Genomic DNA, 17503 nt, shown 5'->3' on the forward strand with positions numbered 1-17503 from the left:
AAGCCTTGAAGTAGAGGCGGCAGAGTGCGGCCTATGAAGTAGAGGCGGTGGATTCCGGTCTATGAAGTAGAGGTGGCTGAATGCAGCCTATGATGTAGAGGCGGCGGAGAGCGGCCTATGAAGTAGAGGTGGCAGAGAGGTGGCAGAGTGCGGCGTATGAAGTAGAGGCGGCGGAGTGCGGCATATGAAGTAGAGGCGGCAGAGTGCAGTCTATGAAGTATAGGCGGCTGAGTGCATGCTATGAAGTAGAGGCGGCGGAGTGCAGCCTATGAAGTGGAGGCGGTGGAGTACAGCCTATGAAGTGGAGGCGGTGGAGTACAGCCTATGAAGTGGAGGCAGCGGAGTGCAGCCAATGATGTGGAGGTGGCGGAGTGCAGCCTATGAAGTAGAGGCGGCGAAGGAGTGTGGCCTATGAAGTAGAGGCGGTGGAGGAGTGCGGCATATGAAGTAGAGGTGGCAGAGTGCGGAATATGAAGTAGAGGCGGGGGAGTGCAGCCTATGAAGTGGAGGCGGCGGAGTGCACCCTATGAAGTGGGGGCGGCAGAGTGCAGCCTATGAAGTAGAGGGGCGGAGTTGGCCTATGAAGCATGGGTGGCACAGAGGTGGCAGATGCGACATATGAAGTAGTGGCGTCAGAGTGCGGCGGATGAAGTAGAGGCGGCGGAGTGCAGCCTATGGAGTAGAGGCGGCGAACTGTGGCCTATGATGTAGAGGCGTCGGAGTGCAGCCTATGAAGTAGAGGTGTAGGACTGCGGCCTATGAAGTAGAGGTGGCTGAGTGCAGTCTATGAAGTAGAGGATGCGGAGTGCAGCCTATGAAGTAGAGGCGGTGTTGTGCAGCCTATGAAGTGGAGGCGGTGGAGTGCAGCCTATGAAGTTGAGGTGGCGGAGTGCAGCCATTGAAGTGGAGGTGGCGGAGTGCAGCCTATGAAGTAGAGGCAGCGGAGGAGTGTGGCCTATGAAGTAGAGGCGGCGGAGGAGTGCGGCCTGTGAAGTAGAGGTGGCGGAGTGTAGCCTATGAAGTGGAAGCGGCGGAGTGCAGCCTATAAAGTAGAAGCGGCAGAGTGCAACCTATGAAGAAGAGGCGGTGGAGTCCAGCCTATGAAGTAGAGGCGGCGGAGTGCAGCCTTTGATGTAGAGGCAGCAGAGGAGTATGGCCTATGAAGTAGAGGCGGTGGAGAAGTGCGACCTAAGAAGTAGAGGCGGCAGAGTGCAGCCTATGAAGTAGAGGTGGCAGAGTGCATCCTACGAAGTAGAGGCGGTAGAGTGCAGCCTATGAAGTAGAGGCGGCGGAGTGCGGCCTATGAAGTAGAGGCGGCTGAGTGCAGCTTCTGAAGTAGAGGCAACAGAGTGCAGACTATAAAGTGGAGGTGGCAGAGTGCAGCCTATGAAGTAGAGGCGGGCAGCCTATGCAGTAGAGGCGGTAGTGTGCGGCCTATCAAGTAGAGGCGGCGGAGTGCGTCCTTTGAAGTAGAGGCTGCAGAGGAGTGCGGCATATGAAGTAGAGGCGGCGGAGGAGTGCGGCCTATTAAGTAGAGGTTTCGGAGTGCGGCTTATGAAGTAGAGGTGGCAGAGAGGTGGCAGAGAACGGCGTATGAAATAGAGGCGGCGGAGTGCAGCCTATGAAGTATAGGCGGTGGAGAGCAGCCTATGAAGTAGAGGCGGCGGAGTGCGGCCTATGAAGTAGAGGCGGCGGAGTGCCGTCTATGAAGTAGAGGCGGCAGAGTGCAGCCTATGATATTGAGGCGGCGGAGTGCAGCCTGGAGAGAAGCCTATGAAGTAGAGGTGGCGGAGTGTGGCCTATGAAGTAGAGGCGGCGGAGTGCGGCCTATGAAGTAGAGGCGGCTGAGTGCAGCCTATGAAGTAGAGGCGGTGGAGTGCAGCCTATGAAGTAGAGGCGGTGGAGTGCAGCCTTTGATGTACAGGCGGCAGAGTGCAGCCTGGAGTGCGGCCTTTGAAGTAGAGGTGACAGAGTGCGGCCTATGAAGTAGAGGTGGCAGAGAGGTGGCAGAGTGCGGCATATGTAGTAGAGGCGGTAGAGTGCGGCGTATGAAGTAGAGGCAGCGGAGTGCAGTCTATGAAGTAGAGGCGGCAGAGTGCGTTCTATGAAGTAGAGGCGGCGGAGTGCAGCCTGGAGTGCAGCCTATGAAATAGAGGCGGCGGAGCGCAGCCTATGAAGTAGTGGAGGCAGAGATGTGGCAGAGTGCGGCCCATGATGTAGAGGCAGCAGAGTGCAGCCTTTGAAGTAGAGGTGGCAGAGGAGTGCGGCCTATGAAGTAGAGGTGGTGGAGTAGTGCGGCCTATGAAGTAGAGGCGATGGAGTGCGGCCTATGAAGTAGAGGTGGCAGAGAGGTGGCAGAGTGCGGCATATGTAGTAGAGGCGGCAGAGTGCGGCCTGTGAAGTAGAGGTGGCAGAGTGCGGCATATGAAGTAGAAGCGGCTGAGTGCAGCCTATGAAGTAGAGGTGGCAGAGTGCGGCGTATAAAGTAGAGGCGGCGGAGTGCGGCATATGAAGTAGAGGCGGCAGAGTGCAGCCTATGAAGTAGAGGTGACGGAGTGCGGCCTATGAAGTAGAGGCGACGGAGTGCGGCCTATGAAGTAGAGGCGGCGGAGTGCAGTCTATGAAGTAGAGGCGGTAGAGTGCGGCTTATGAAGTGGAAGTGGTGGAATGCGCCCGATGAAGTAAAGGCGGCGGAGTGCGGCCTATGAAGTAGAGTCGGCGGAGTACAGCCTATGATTTAGAGGCGGTGGAGTGTAGCCTGGAGTGCAGCCTATGAAGTAGAGGCGGCAGAGTGTGGCCTATGAAGTAGAGGCGGCGGAGTGCGGCTTATGAAGTAGATGCGGCTGAGTGCAGCCTATGAAGTGGAGGCGGCGGAGTGTAGCCTATAAAGTAGAGGCGGTAGAGTGCAGCTTATGAAGTAGAGGTGGCAGAGTGCAGCCTATGAAGTGGAGGTGGCGGAGTGCAGCCTATGAAGTAGAGGTGGCAGAATGTAGCCTATGAAGTAGAGGCGGTGGAGTGCGGCTTATGAAGTGGAAGCGGTGGAATGCGGCCTATGAAGTAGAGGCGGCAGAGGAGTGCGGCCTATGCAGTAGAGGCGGCGGAGTGTGGCCTTTGAAGTAGAGGTGGCAGAGGAGTGCGGCCTATGAAGTAGAGGCGGCGGAGGAGTGTGGCCTATGAAGTAGAGGTGGCAGAGTGCAGCCTATGAAGTAGAGGTGGTGGAGTGCGGCCTATGAAGTAGAGGCGGCAGAGTGCAGCCTATGAAGTAGAGGTGACGGAGTGCGGCCTATGAAGTAGAGGTTGCAGAGAGGTGGCAGAGTGCGGCGTATGAAGTAGACGTGGCAGAGTGCAGCGTATGAAGTAGAGGTGGCGGAGTGCAGCCTATGAAGTAGTGGCAGCGTAGTGTGGCCTATGAAGTAGAGGCGGCATAGTGTGGCATATGTAGTAGAGGCGGCAGAGTGCGGCCTATGAAGAAGAGGCGGCAGAGTGCAGCCTATAAAGTAGAGGTGACGGAGTGCGGCCTATGAAGTAGAGGTTGCAGAGAGGTGGCAGAGTGCGGCGTATGAAGTAGACGCGGCAGAGTGCAGCGTATGAAGTAGAGGTGGCGGAGTGCAGCCTATGAAGTAGTGGCGGCGTAGTGCGGCCTATGAAGTAGAGGCGGCATAGTGCAGTCTATGAAGTAGATGCGGCAGAGTGCAGCCTATGATGTAGAGGCGGCGGAGTGCAGCCTGGAGTGCAGCCTATGAAGTAGACGCAGCGGAGTGCGGCCTATGAAGTAGAGGCGGCGGAGTGCGGCCTATGAAGTAGAGGCGGCTGAATGCAGCCTTGAATTAGAGGCGGTGGAGTGCAGCCTATGAAGTAGAGGTGGCAGAGTGCAGCCTATGAAGTAGAGGTGGCGGAGTGCGGCCTATGAAGTAGAGGAGGCGGAGTGCAGTCTATGAAGGAGAGGCGGCAGAGTGCAGCCTGGAGTACAGCCTATGAAGTGGAGGCGGTGGAGTGCAGCATATGAAGTAGAGGTGGCAGAGTGCAGCCTATGAAGTAGAGGTGGCGGAGTGCGTCCTATGAAGTAGAGGATGCGGAGTGCAGTCTATGAAGGAGAGGTGGCAGAGTGCAGCCTGGAGTACAGCCTATGAAGTGGAGGCGGCGAAGTGCAGCCTATAAAGTGGAGGTGGCAGAGTGCAGCCTATGAAGTGGAGGCGGCGGAGTGCAGCCTATAAAGTGGAGGCGGTGGAGTGCAGCCTATGAAGTAGAGGCGACAGAGTGCAGCTTATGAAGTAGAGGCGGCAGAGTGTAGCCTATGAAGTGGAGGCGGCGGAGTGCAGCCTATGAAGTAAAGGCGGCAGAGTGCAGCCTATGAAGTGGAGATGTTGGAGTGCAGCCTATGATGTGAAGGTGGTGGAGTGCAGCTTATGAAGTGGAGGCGGCAGAGTGCAGCCTATGAAGGAGAGGTGGCAGAGTGCGGCGTATAAAGTAGAGGCGGCGGAGTGCGGCATATGAAGTAGAGGCGGCAGAGTGCAGCCTATGAAGTAGAGGCGACGGAGTGCGGCCTATGAAGTAGAGGCGACGGAGTGCGGCCTATGAAGTAGAGGCGGCGGAGTGCAGTCTATGAAGTAGAGGCGGTAGAGTGCAGCTTATGAAGTGGAAGTGGTGGAATGCGCCCGATGAAGTAAAGGCGGCAGAGTGCGGCCTATGAAGTAGAGTCGGCGGAGTGCAGCCTATGATTTAGAGGCGGTGGAGTGCAGCCTGGAGTGCAGCCTATGAAGTAGAGGCGGCAGAGTGTGGCCTATGAAGTAGAGGCGGCGGAGTGCGGCTTATGAAGTAGATGCGGCTGAGTGCAGCCTATGAAGTGGAGGCGGCGGAGTGTAGCCTATAAAGTAGAGGCGGTAGAGTGCAGCTTATGAAGTAGAGGTGGCAGAGTGCAGCCTATGAAGTGGAGGTGGCGGAGTGCAGCCTATGAAGTAGAGGTGGCAGAATGTAGCCTATGAAGTAGAGGCGGTGGAGTGCGGCTTATGAAGTGGAAGCGGTGGAATGCGGCCTATGAAGTAGAGGCGGCAGAGGAGTGCGGCCTATGCAGTAGAGGCGGCGGAGTGTGGCCTTTGAAGTAGAGGTGGCAGAGGAGTGCGGCCTATGAAGTAGAGGCGGCGGAGGAGTGTGGCCTATGAAGTAGAGGTGGCAGAGTGCAGCCTATGAAGTAGAGGTGGTGGAGTGCGGCCTATGAAGTAGAGGCGGCAGAGTGCAGCCTATGAAGTAGAGGTGACGGAGTGCGGCCTATGAAGTAGAGGTTGCAGAGAGGTGGCAGAGTGCGGCGTATGAAGTAGACGTGGCAGAGTGCAGCGTATGAAGTAGAGGTGGCGGAGTGCAGCCTATGAAGTAGTGGCAGCGTAGTGCGGCCTATGAAGTAGAGGCGGCATAGTGTGGCATATGTAGTAGAGGCGGCAGAGTGCGGCCTATGAAGAAGAGGCGGCAGAGTGCAGCCTATGAAGTAGAGGTGACGGAGTGCGGCCTATGAAGTAGAGGTTGCAGAGAGGTGGCAGAGTGCGGCGTATGAAGTAGACGCGGCAGAGTGCAGCGTATGAAGTAGAGGTGGCGGAGTGCAGCCTATGAAGTAGTGGCGGCGTAGTGCGGCCTATGAAGTAGAGGCGGCATAGTGCAGTCTATGAAGTAGATGCAGCAGAGTGCAGCCTATGATGTAGAGGCGGCGGAGTGCAGCCTGGAGTGCAGCCTATGAAGTAGACGCAGCGGAGTGCGGCCTATGAAGTAGAGGCGGCGGAGTGCGGCCTATGAAGTAGAGGCGGCTGAATGCAGCCTTGAATTAGAGGCGGTGGAGTGCGGCCTATGAAGTAGAGGTGGCAGAGTGCAGCCTATGAAGTAGAGGTGGCGGAGTGCGGCCTATGAAGTAGAGGAGGCGGAGTGCAGTCTATGAAGGAGAGGCGGCAGAGTGCAGCCTGGAGTACAGCCTATGAAGTGGAGGCGGCGGAGTGCAGCATATGAAGTAGAGGTGGCAGAGTGCAGCCTATGAAGTAGAGGTGGCGGAGTGCGTCCTATGAAGTAGAGGATGCGGAGTGCAGTCTATGAAGGAGAGGTGGCAGAGTGCAGCCTGGAGTACAGCCTATGAAGTGGAGGCGGCGGAGTGCAGCCTATAAAGTGGAGGCGGCAGAGTGCAGCCTATGAAGTGGAGGCGGCGGAGTGCAGCCTATAAAGTGGAGGCGGTGGAGTGCAGCCTATGAAGTAGAGGCGACAGAGTGCAGCTTATGAAGTAGAGGCGGCAGAGTGTAGCCTATGAAGTGGAGGCGGCGGAGTGCAGCCTTTGAAGTAAAGGCGGCAGAGTGCAGCCTATGAAGTGGAGATGTTGGAGTGCAGCCTATGATGTGAAGGTGGTGGAGTGCAGCTTATGAAGTGGAGGCGGCAGAGTGCAGCCTATGAAGTAAAGGCGGCAGAGTGCAGCCTATGAAGTAGAGGCAGTGAAGTGCGGTTTATGAAGTGGAAGCTGTGGAATACAGCCTATGAAGTAGAGGCGGCGGAGGAGTGTGGCCTAAGAAGTAGAGGTGGTGGATTTCGGCCTATGAAGTAGAGGCGGCGGAGTGCGTCCTTTGAAGTTGAGGTGGCAGAGGAGTGCGGCGTATGAAGTAGAGGCGGCGGAGGAGTGCGGCCTATTAAGTAGAGGTTTCGGAGTGCGGCCTATGAAGTAGAGACGGTGGAGTGCAGCCTATGAAGTAGAGGCGGCAGAGTGCAGCCTATAAAGCGGAGGCGGCGGAGTGCAGCCTATGAAGTAAAGGCAGTGGAGTGCAGCCTATGAAGTAGAGGCAGTGGAGTGCGGCTTATGAAGTGGAAGCGGTGGAATGCGGCCTATGAAGTAGAGGCGGCAGAGGAGTGCGGCCTATGAAGTAGAGGCGGCAGAGTGTAGCCTATGAAGTAGAGGCAGCGGAGTGCAGCCTATGACGTGGAGGCGTTGGAGTGCAGCCTATGAAGTGGAGGCGTTGGAGTGCAGCTTATGAAGTGGAGGCGGCGGAGTGCAGCCCATGAAGGAGCGCAGGGGGAGTGAAGCCTATGAAGTAAAGGCGGCGGAGTGCAGCCTATGAAGTAGAGGCAGTGGAGTGTGGCTTATGAAGTGGAAGCGGTGGAATATGGCCTATGAAGTAGAGGCGGCGGAGGAGTGTGGCCAAAGAAGTAGAGGCGGAGGATTTCGGCCTATGAAGTAGAGGCGGCAGAGTGCAGCCTATGAAGTAGAGGCGGCGGAGTGCAGCCTAAGAAGTTGAGGTGGCGGAGTGCAGCCTATGATGTAGAGGTGGCGGAGTGCAGCCTGGAGTGTGGCCTATGAAGTAGAGGCGGTGGAGTGCAGCCTGGAGGGCAGCCTATGCAGTAGAGGCGGTAGTGTGCAGCCTATCAAGTGGAGGCGGCGGAGTGCGTCCTTTGAAGTAGAGGCTGCAGAGGAGTGCGGCGTATGAAGTAGAGGAGGCGGAGGAGTGCGGCCTATTAAGTAGAGGTTTTGGAGTGCGGCTTATGAAGTAGAGGTGGCAGAGAGGTGGCAGAGAATGGCGTATGAAATAGAGGCGGCGGAGTGCAGCCTATGAAGTATAGGCGGTGGAGTGCAGCCTATGAAGTAGAGGCGGCAGAGTGCGGCCTATGAAGTAGAGGCGGCGGAGTGCAGTCTATGAAGTAGAGGCGGCAGAGTGCAGCCTATGATATAGAGGCGACGGAGTGCAGCCTGGAGAGAAGCCTATGAAGTAGAGGTGGCGGAGTGTGGCCTATGAAGTAGAGGCGGCGGAGTGCGGCCTATGAAGTAGAGGCGGCTGAGTGCAGCCTATGAAGTAGAGGCGGTGGAGGGCAGCCTATGAAGTAGAGGCGGCGGAGTGCAGCCTTTGATATACAGGCGGCAGAGTGCAGCCTGGAGTGCTGCCTTTGAAGTAGAGGTGACAGAGTGCGGCCTATGAAGTAGAGGTGGCAGAGAGGTGGCAGAGTGCAGCATATGTAGTAGAGGCGGTAGAGTGCGGCGTATGAAGTAGAGGCAGCGGAGTGCAGTCTATGAAGTAGAGGTGGCAGAGTGCGTTCTATGAAGTAGAGGCGGCGGAGTGCAGCCTGGAGTGCAGCCTATGAATTACAGGCGGCGGAGCGCAGCCTATGAAGTAGTGGAGGCAGAGATGTGGCGGAGTGCGGCCCATGATGTAGAGGCAGCAGAGTGCAGCCTTTGAAGTAGAGGTGGAAGAGGAGTGCGGCCTATGAAGTAGAGGCGGTGGAGTAGTGCGGCCTATGAAGTAGAGGCGATGGAGTGCGGCCTATGAAGCAGAGGTGGCAGAGAGGTGGCAGAGTGCGGCATATGTAGTAGGGGCGGCAGAGTGCGGCCTATGAAGTAGAGGTGGCAGAGTGCGGCATATGAAGTAGAAGCGGCTGAGTGCAGCCTATGAAGTGGAGGTGGCAGAGAGCGGCGTATGAAGTAGAGGCGGCGGAGTGCGGCATATGAAGTAGAGGCGGCAGAGTGCAGCCTATGAAGTAGAGGCGATGGAGTGCGGCCTATGAAGTAGAGGCGACGGAGTGCGGCCTATGAAGTAGAGGCGGCAGAGTGCAGTCTATGAAGTAGAGGCGGTAGAGTGCGGCTTATGAAGTGGAAGTGGTGGAATGCGCCCTATGAAGTAAAGGCGGCAGAGTGCGGCCTAAGAAGTAGAGTCGGCGGAGTGCAGCCTATGATTTAGAGGCGGCGGAGTGCAGCCTGGAGTGCAGCCTATGAAGTAGAGGCGGCAGAGTGTGGCCTATGAAGTAGAGGCGGCGGAGTGCGGCTTATGAAGTAGATGCGGCAGAGTGCAGCCTATGAAGTGGAGGCGGCGGAGTGCAGCCTATGAAGTAGAGGTGACAGAGTGTAGCCTATGAAGTAGAGGCGGTGGAGTGCGGCTTATGAAGTGGAAGCGGTGGAATGCGGCCTATGAAGTAGAGGCGGCAGAGGAGTGCGGCCTATGAAGTTGAGGCGGCGGAGTGTGGCCTTTGAAGTAGAGGTGGCAGAGGAGTGCGGCCTATGAAGTAGAGGCGGCGGAGGAGTGCGGCCTATGAAGTAGAGGTGGCAGAGTGCAGCCTATGAAGTAGAGGTGGTGGAGTGCGGCCTATGAAGTAGAGGCGGCAGAGTGCAGCCTATGAAGTAGAGGTGACGGAGTGCGGCCTATGAAGTAGAGGTTTCAGAGAGGTGGCAGAGTGCGGCGTATGAAGTAGACGCGGCAGAGTGCAGCGTATGAAGTAGAGGTGGCGGAGTGCAGCCTATGAAGTAGTGGCGGCGTAGTGCGGCCTATGAAGTAGAGGCGGCATAGTGTGGCATATGAAGTAGAGGCGGCAGAGTGCGGCCTATGAAGAAGAGGCGGCAGAGTGCAGCCTATGAAGTAGAGGTGATGGAGTGCGGCCTATGAAGTAGAGGTTGCAGAGAGGTGGCAGAGTGCGGCGTATGAAGTAGACGCGGCAGAGTGCAGCGTATGAAGTAGAGGTGGCGGAGTGCAGCCTATGAAGTAGTGGCGGCATAGTGCGGCCTATGAAGTAGAGGCGGCATAGTGCAGTCTATGAAGTAGATGCGGCAGAGTGCAGCCTATGATGTAGAGGCGGCGGAGTGCAGCCTGGAGTGCAGCCTATGAAGTAGACGCAGCGGAGTGCGGCCTATGAAGTAGAGGCGGCGGAGTGCGGCCTATGAAGTAGAGGTGGCTGAATGCAGCCTTGAATTAGAGGCGATGGAGTGCGGCCTATGAAGTAGAGGCGGCGGAGTGCCGTCTATGAAGTAGAGGCGGCAGAGTGCAGCCTATGATATTGAGGCGGCGGAGTGCAGCCTGGAGAGAAGCCTATGAAGTAGAGGTGGCGGAGTGTGGCCTATGAAGTAGAGGCGGCGGAGTGCGGCCTATGAAGTAGAGGCGGCTGAGTGCAGCCTATGAAGTAGAGGCGGTGGAGTGCAGCCTATGAAGTAGAGGCGGTGGAGTGCAGCCTTTGATGTACAGGCGGCAGAGGGCAGCCTGGAGTGCGGCCTTTGAAGTAGAGGTGACAGAGTGTGGCCTATGAAGTAGAGGTGGCAGAGAGGTGGCAGAGTGCGGCATATGTAGTAGAGGCGGTAGAGTGCGGCGTATGAAGTAGAGGCAGCGGAGTGCAGTCTATGAAGTAGAGGCGGCAGAGTGCGTTCTATGAAGTAGAGGCTGCGGAGTGCAGCCTGGAGTGCAGCCTATGAAATAGAGGCGGCGGAGCGCAGCCTATGAAGTAGTGGAGGCAGAGATGTGGCGGAGTGCGGCCCATGATGTAGAGGCAGCAGAGTGCAGCCTTTGAAGTAGAGGTGGCAGAGGAGAGCGGCCTATGAAGTAGAGGTGGTGGAGTAGTGCGGCCTATGAAGTAGAGGCGATGGAGTGCGGCCTATGAAGTAGAGGTGGCAGAGAGGTGGCAGAGTGCGGCATATGTAGTAGAGGCGGCAGAGTGCGGCCTGTGAAGTAGAGGTGGCAGAGTGCGGCATATGAAGTAGAAGCAGCTGAGTGCAGCCTATGAAGTAGAGGTGGCAGAGTGCGGCGTATAAAGTAGAGGCGGCGGAGTGCGGCATATGAAGTAGAGGCGGCAGAGTGCAGCCTATGAAGTAGAGGCGACGGAGTGCGGCCTATGAAGTAGAGGCGACGGAGTGCGGCCTATGAAGTAGAGGCGGCGGAGTGCAGTCTATGAAGTAGAGGCGGTAGAGTGCGGCTTATGAAGTGGAAGTGGTGGAATGCGCCCTATGAAGTAAAGGCGGCGGAGTGCGGCCTATGAAGTAGATTCGGCGGAGTGCAGCCTATGATTTAGAGGCGGTGGAGTGCAGCCTGGAGTGCAGCCTATGAAGTAGAGGCGGCAGAGTGTGGCCTATGAAGTAGAGGCGGCGGAGTGCGGCTTATGAAGTAGATGCGGCTGAGTGTAGCCTATGAAGTGGAGGCGGCGGAGTGTAGCCTATAAAGTAGAGGCGGTAGAGTGCAGCTTATGAAGTAGAGGTGGCAGAGTGCAGCCTATGAAGTGGAGGTGGCGGAGTGCAGCCTATGAAGTAGAGGTGGCAGCGTGTAGCCTATGAAGTAGAGGCGGTGGAGTGCGGCTTATGAAGTGGAAGCGGTGGAATGCGGCCTATGAAGTAGAGGCGGCAGAGGAGTGCGGCCTATGCAGTAGAGGCGGCGGAGTGTGGCCTTTGAAGTAGAGGTGGCAGAGGAGTGCGGCCTATGAAGTAGAGGCGGCGGAGGAGTGTGGCCTATGAAGTAGAGGTGGCAGAGTGCAGCCTATGAAGTAGAGGTGGTGGAGTGCGGCCTATGAAGTAGAGGCGGCAGAGTGCAGCCTATGAAGTAGAGGTGACGGAGTGCGGCCTATGAAGTAGAGGTTGCAGAGAGGTGGCAGAGTGCGGCGTATGAAGTAGACGTGGCAGAGTGCAGCGTATGAAGTAGAGGTGGCGAAGTGCAGCCTATGAAGTAGTTGCAGCGTAGTGCGGCCTATGAAGTAGAGGCGGCATAGTGTGGCATATGTAGTAGAGGCGGCAGAGTGCGGCCTATGAAGAAGAGGCGGCAGAGTGCAGCCTATGAAGTAGAGGTGACGGAGTGCGGCCTATGAAGTAGAGGTTGCAGAGAGGTGGCAGAGTGCGGCGTATGAAGTAGACGCGGCAGAGTGCAGCGTATGAAGTAGAGGTGGCGGAGTGCAGCCTATGAAGTAGTGGCGGCGTAGTGCGGCCTATGAAGTAGAGGCGGCATAGTGCAGTCTATGAAGTAGATGCGGCAGAGTGCAGCCTATGATGTAGAGGCGGCGGAGTGCAGCCTGGAGTGCAGCCTATGAAGTAGACGCAGCGGAGTGCGGCCTATGAAGTAAAGGCGGCGGAGTGCGGCCTATGAAGTAGAGGCGGCTGAATGCAGCCTTGAATTAGAGGCGGTGGAGTGTGGCCTATGAAGTAGAGGTGGCAGAGTGCAGCCTATGAAGTAGAGGTGGCGGAGTGCGGCCTATGAAGTAGAGGAGGCGGAGTGCAGTCTATGAAGGAGAGGCGGCAGAGTGCAGCCTGGAGGACAGCCTATAAAGTGGAGGCGGCGGAGTGCAGCATATGAAGTAGAGGTGGCAGAGTGCAGCCTATGAAGTAGAGGTGGCGGAGTGCGTCCTATGAAGTAGAGGATGCGGAGTGCAGTCTATGAAGGAGAGGTGGCAGAGTGCAGCCTGGAGTACAGCCTATGAAGTGGAGGCGGCGGAGTGCAGCCTATAAAGTGGAGGCGGCAGAGTGCAGCCTATGAAGTGGAGGCGGCGGAGTGCAGCCTATAAAGTGGAGGCGGTGGAGTGCAGCCTATGAAGTAGAGGCGACAGAGTGCAGCTTATGAAGTAGAGGCGGCAGAGTGTAGCCTATGAAGTGGAGGCGGCGGAGTGCAGCCTATGAAGTAAAGGCGGCAGAGTGCAGCCTATGAAGTGGAGGTGTTGGAGTGCAGCCTATGATGTGAAGGTGGTGGAGTGCAGCTTATGAAGTGGAGGCGGCAGAGTGCAGCCTATGAAGTAAAGGCGGCAGAGTGCAGCCTATGAAGTAGAGGCAGTGAAGTGTGGTTTATGAAGTGGAAGCTGTGGAATACAGCCTATGAAGTAGAGGCGGCGGAGGAGTGTGGCCTAAGAAGTAGAGGTGGTGGATTTCGGCCTATGAAGTAGAGGCGGCGGAGTGCGTCCTTTGAAGTTGAGGTGGCAGAGAAGTGCGGCGTATGAAGTAGAGGCGGCGGAGGAGTGCGGCCTATTAAGTAGAGGTTTCGGAGTGCGGCCTATGAAGTAGAGGCGGTGGAGTGCAGCCTATGAAGTAGAGGCGGCAGAGTGCAGCCTATAAAGTGGAGGCGGCGGAGTGCAGCCTATGAAGTAAAGGCAGTGGAGTGCAGCCTATGAAGTAGAGGCAGTGGAGTGCGGCTTATGAAGTGGAAGCGGTGGAATGCGGCCTATGAAGTAGAGGCGGCAGAGGAGTGCGGCCTATGAAGTAGAGGCGGCAGAGTGTAGCCTATGAAGTAGAGGCAGCGGAGTGCAGCCTATGACGTGGAGGCGTTGGAGTGCAGCCTATGAAGTGGAGGCGTTGGAGTGCAGCTTATGAAGTGGAGGCGGCGGAGTGCAGCCTATGAAGGAGCGCAGGGGGAGTGAAGCCTATGAAGTAAAGGCGGCGGAGTGCAGCCTATGAAGCAGAGGCAGTGGAGTGTGGCTTATGAAGTGGAAGCGGTAGAATATGGCCTATGAAGTAGAGGCGGCGGAGGAGTGTGGCCAAAGAAGTAGAGGCGGTGGATTTCGGCCTATGAAGTAGAGGCGGCAGAGTGCAGCCTATGAAGTAGAGGCGGCGGAGTGCAGCCTAAGAAGTTGAGGTGGCGGAGTGCAGCCTATGATGTAGAGGTGGCGGAGTGCAGCCTATGAAGTAGAGGTTGCAGAGAGGTGGCAGAGTGCGGCGTATGAAGTAGACGCGGCAGAGTGCAGCGTATGAAGTAGAGGTGGCGGAGTGCAGCCTATGAAGTAGTGGCGGCATAGTGCGGCCTATGAAGTAGAGGCGGCATAGTGCAGTCTATGAAGTAGATGCGGCAGAGTGCAGCCTATGATGTAGAGGCGGCGGAGTGCAGCCTGGAGTGCAGCCTATGAAGTAGACGCAGCGGAGTGCGGCCTATGAAGTAGAGGCGGCGGAGTGCGGCCTATGAAGTAGAGGTGGCTGAATGCAGCCTTGAATTAGAGGCGATGGAGTGCGGCCTATGAAGTAGAGGCGGCGGAGTGCCGTCTATGAAGTAGAGGCGGCAGAGTGCAGCCTATGATATTGAGGCGGCGGAGTGCAGCCTGGAGAGAAGCCTATGAAGTAGAGGTGGCGGAGTGTGGCCTATGAAGTAGAGGCGGCGGAGTGCGGCCTATGAAGTAGAGGCGGCTGAGTGCAGCCTATGAAGTAGAGGCGGTGGAGTGCAGCCTATGAAGTAGAGGCGGTGGAGTGCAGCCTTTGATGTACAGGCGGCAGAGTGCAGCCTGGAGTGCGGCCTTTGAAGTAGAGGTGACAGAGTGCGGCCTATGAAGTAGAGGTGGCAGAGAGGTGGCAGAGTGCGGCATATGTAGTAGAGGCGGTAGAGTGCGGTGTATGAAGTAGAGGCAGCGGAGTGCAGTCTATGAAGTAGAGGCGGCAGAGTGCGTTCTATGAAGTAGAGGCGGCGGAGTGCAGCCTGGAGTGCAGCCTATGAAATAGAGGCGGCGGAGCGCAGCCTATGAAGTAGTGGAGGCAGAGATGTGGCAGAGTGCGGCCCATGATGTAGAGGCAGCAGAGTGCAGCCTTTGAAGTAGAGGTGGCAGAGGAGTGCGGCCTATGAAGTAGAGGTGGTGGAGTAGTGCGGCCTATGAAGTAGAGGCGATGGAGTGCGGCCTATGAAGTAGAGGTGGCAGAGAGGTGGCAGAGTGCGGCATATGTAGTAGAGGCGGCAGAGTGCGGCCTGTGAAGTAGAGGTGGCAGAGTGCGGCATATGAAGTAGAAGCGGCTGAGTGCAGCCTATGAAGTAGAGGTGGCAGAGTGCGGCGTATAAAGTAGAGGCGGCGGAGTGCGGCATATGAAGTAGAGGCGGCAGAGTGCAGCCTATGAAGTAGAGGTGACGGAGTGCGGCCTATGAAGTAGAGGCGACGGAGTGCGGCCTATGAAGTAGAGGCGGCGGAGTGCAGTCTATGAAGTAGAGGCGGTAGAGTGCGGCTTATGAAGTGGAAGTGGTGGAATGCGCCCGATGAAGTAAAGGCGGCGGAGTGCGGCCTATGAAGTAGAGTCGGCGGAGTACAGCCTATGATTTAGAGGCGGTGGAGTGTAGCCTGGAGTGCAGCCTATGAAGTAGAGGCGGCAGAGTGTGGCCTATGAAGTAGAGGCGGCGGAGTGCGGCTTATGAAGTAGATGCGGCTGAGTGCAGCCTATGAAGTGGAGGCGGCGGAGTGTAGCCTATAAAGTAGAGGCGGTAGAGTGCAGCTTATGAAGTAGAGGTGGCAGAGTGCAGCCTATGAAGTGGAGGTGGCGGAGTGCAGCCTATGAAGTAGAGGTGGCAGAATGTAGCCTATGAAGTAGAGGCGGTGGAGTGCGGCTTATGAAGTGGAAGCGGTGGAATGCGGCCTATGAAGTAGAGGCGGCAGAGGAGTGCGGCCTATGCAGTAGAGGCGGCGGAGTGTGGCCTTTGAAGTAGAGGTGGCAGAGGAGTGCGGCCTATGAAGTAGAGGCGGCGGAGGAGTGTGGCCTATGAAGTAGAGGTGGCAGAGTGCAGCCTATGAAGTAGAGGTGGTGGAGTGCGGCCTATGAAGTAGAGGCGGCAGAGTGCAGCCTATGAAGTAGAGGTGACGGAGTGCGGCCTATGAAGTAGAGGTTGCAGAGAGGTGGCAGAGTGCGGCGTATGAAGTAGACGTGGCAGAGTGCAGCGTATGAAGTAGAGGTGGCGGAGTGCAGCCTATGAAGTAGTGGCAGCGTAGTGTGGCCTATGAAGTAGAGGCGGCATAGTGTGGCATATGTAGTAGAGGCGGCAGAGTGCGGCCTATGAAGAAGAGGCGGCAGAGTGCAGCCTATAAAGTAGAGGTGACGGAGTGCGGCCTATGAAGTAGAGGTTGCAGAGAGGTGGCAGAGTGCGGCGTATGAAGTAGACGCGGCAGAGTGCAGCGTATGAAGTAGAGGTGGCGGAGTGCAGCCTATGAAGTAGTGGCGGCGTAGTGCGGCCTATGAAGTAGAGGCGGCATAGTGCAGTCTATGAAGTAGATGCGGCAGAGTGCAGCCTATGATGTAGAGGCGGCGGAGTGCAGCCTGGAGTGCAGCCTATGAAGTAGACGCAGCGGAGTGCGGCCTATGAAGTAGAGGCGGCGGAGTGCGGCCTATGAAGTAGAGGCGGCTGAATGCAGCCTTGAATTAGAGGCGGTGGAGTGCAGCCTATGAAGTAGAGGTGGCAGAGTGCAGCCTATGAAGTAGAGGTGGCGGAGTGCGGCCTATGAAGTAGAGGAGGCGGAGTGCAGTCTATGAAGGAGAGGCGGCAGAGTGCAGCCTGGAGTACAGCCTATGAAGTGGAGGCGGTGGAGTGCAGCATATGAAGTAGAGGTGGCAGAGTGCAGCCTATGAAGTAGAGGTGGCGGAGTGCGTCCTATGAAGTAGAGGATGCGGAGTGCAGTCTATGAAGGAGAGGTGGCAGAGTGCAGCCTGGAGTACAGCCTATGAAGTGGAGGCGGCGAAGTGCAGCCTATAAAGTGGAGGTGGCAGAGTGCAGCCTATGAAGTGGAGGCGGCGGAGTGCAGCCTATAAAGTGGAGGCGGTGGAGTGCAGCCTATGAAGTAGAGGCGACAGAGTGCAGCTTATGAAGTAGAGGCGGCAGAGTGTAGCCTATGAAGTGGAGGCGGCGGAGTGCAGCCTATGAAGTAAAGGCGGCAGAGTGCAGCCTATGAAGTGGAGATGTTGGAGTGCAGCCTATGATGTGAAGGTGGTGGAGTGCAGCTTATGAAGTGGAGGCGGCAGAGTGCAGCCTATGAAGGAGAGGTGGCAGAGTGCGGCGTATAAAGTAGAGGCGGCGGAGTGCGGCATATGAAGTAGAGGCGGCAGAGTGCAGCCTATGAAGTAGAGGCGACGGAGTGCGGCCTATGAAGTAGAGGCGACGGAGTGCGGCCTATGAAGTAGAGGCGGCGGAGTGCAGTCTATGAAGTAGAGGCGGTAGAGTGCAGCTTATGAAGTGGAAGTGGTGGAATGCGCCCGATGAAGTAAAGGCGGCAGAGTGCGGCCTATGAAGTAGAGTCGGCGGAGTGCAGCCTATGATTTAGAGGCGGTGGAGTGCAGCCTGGAGTGCAGCCTATGAAGTAGAGGCGGCAGAGTGTGGCCTATGAAGTAGAGGCGGCGGAGTGCGGCTTATGAAGTAGATGCGGCTGAGTGCAGCCTATGAAGTGGAGGCGGCGGAGTGTAGCCTATAAAGTAGAGGCGGTAGAGTGCAGCTTATGAAGTAGAGGTGGCAGAGTGCAGCCTATGAAGTGGAGGTGGCGGAGTGCAGCCTATGAAGTAGAGGTGGCAGAATGTAGCCTATGAAGTAGAGGCGGTGGAGTGCGGCTTATGAAGTGGAAGCGGTGGAATGCGGCCTATGAAGTAGAGGCGGCAGAGGAGTGCGGCCTATGCAGTAGAGGCGGCGGAGTGTGGCCTTTGAAGTAGAGGTGGCAGAGGAGTGCGGCCTATGAAGTAGAGGCGGCGGAGGAGTGTGGCCTATGAAGTAGAGGTGGCAGAGTGCAGCCTATGAAGTAGAGGTGGTGGAGTGCGGCCTATGAAGTAGAGGCGGCAGAGTGCAGCCTATGAAGTAGAGGTGACGGAGTGCGGCCTATGAAGTAGAGGTTGCAGAGAGGTGGCAGAGTGCGGCGTATGAAGTAGACGTGGCAGAGTGCAGCGTATGAAGTAGAGGTGGCGGAGTGCAGCCTATGAAGTAGTGGCAGCGTAGTGCGGCCTATGAAGTAGAGGCGGCATAGTGTGGCATATGTAGTAGAGGCGGCAGAGTGCGGCCTATGAAGAAGAGGCGGCAGAGTGCAGCCTATGAAGTAGAGGTGACGGAGTGCGGCC

This window comes from Triturus cristatus, chromosome 1_1 (genome assembly GCF_964204655.1).
Source record: "Triturus cristatus chromosome 1_1, aTriCri1.1, whole genome shotgun sequence".
Classification (NCBI taxonomy): Eukaryota; Metazoa; Chordata; class Amphibia; order Caudata; family Salamandridae; genus Triturus; species Triturus cristatus.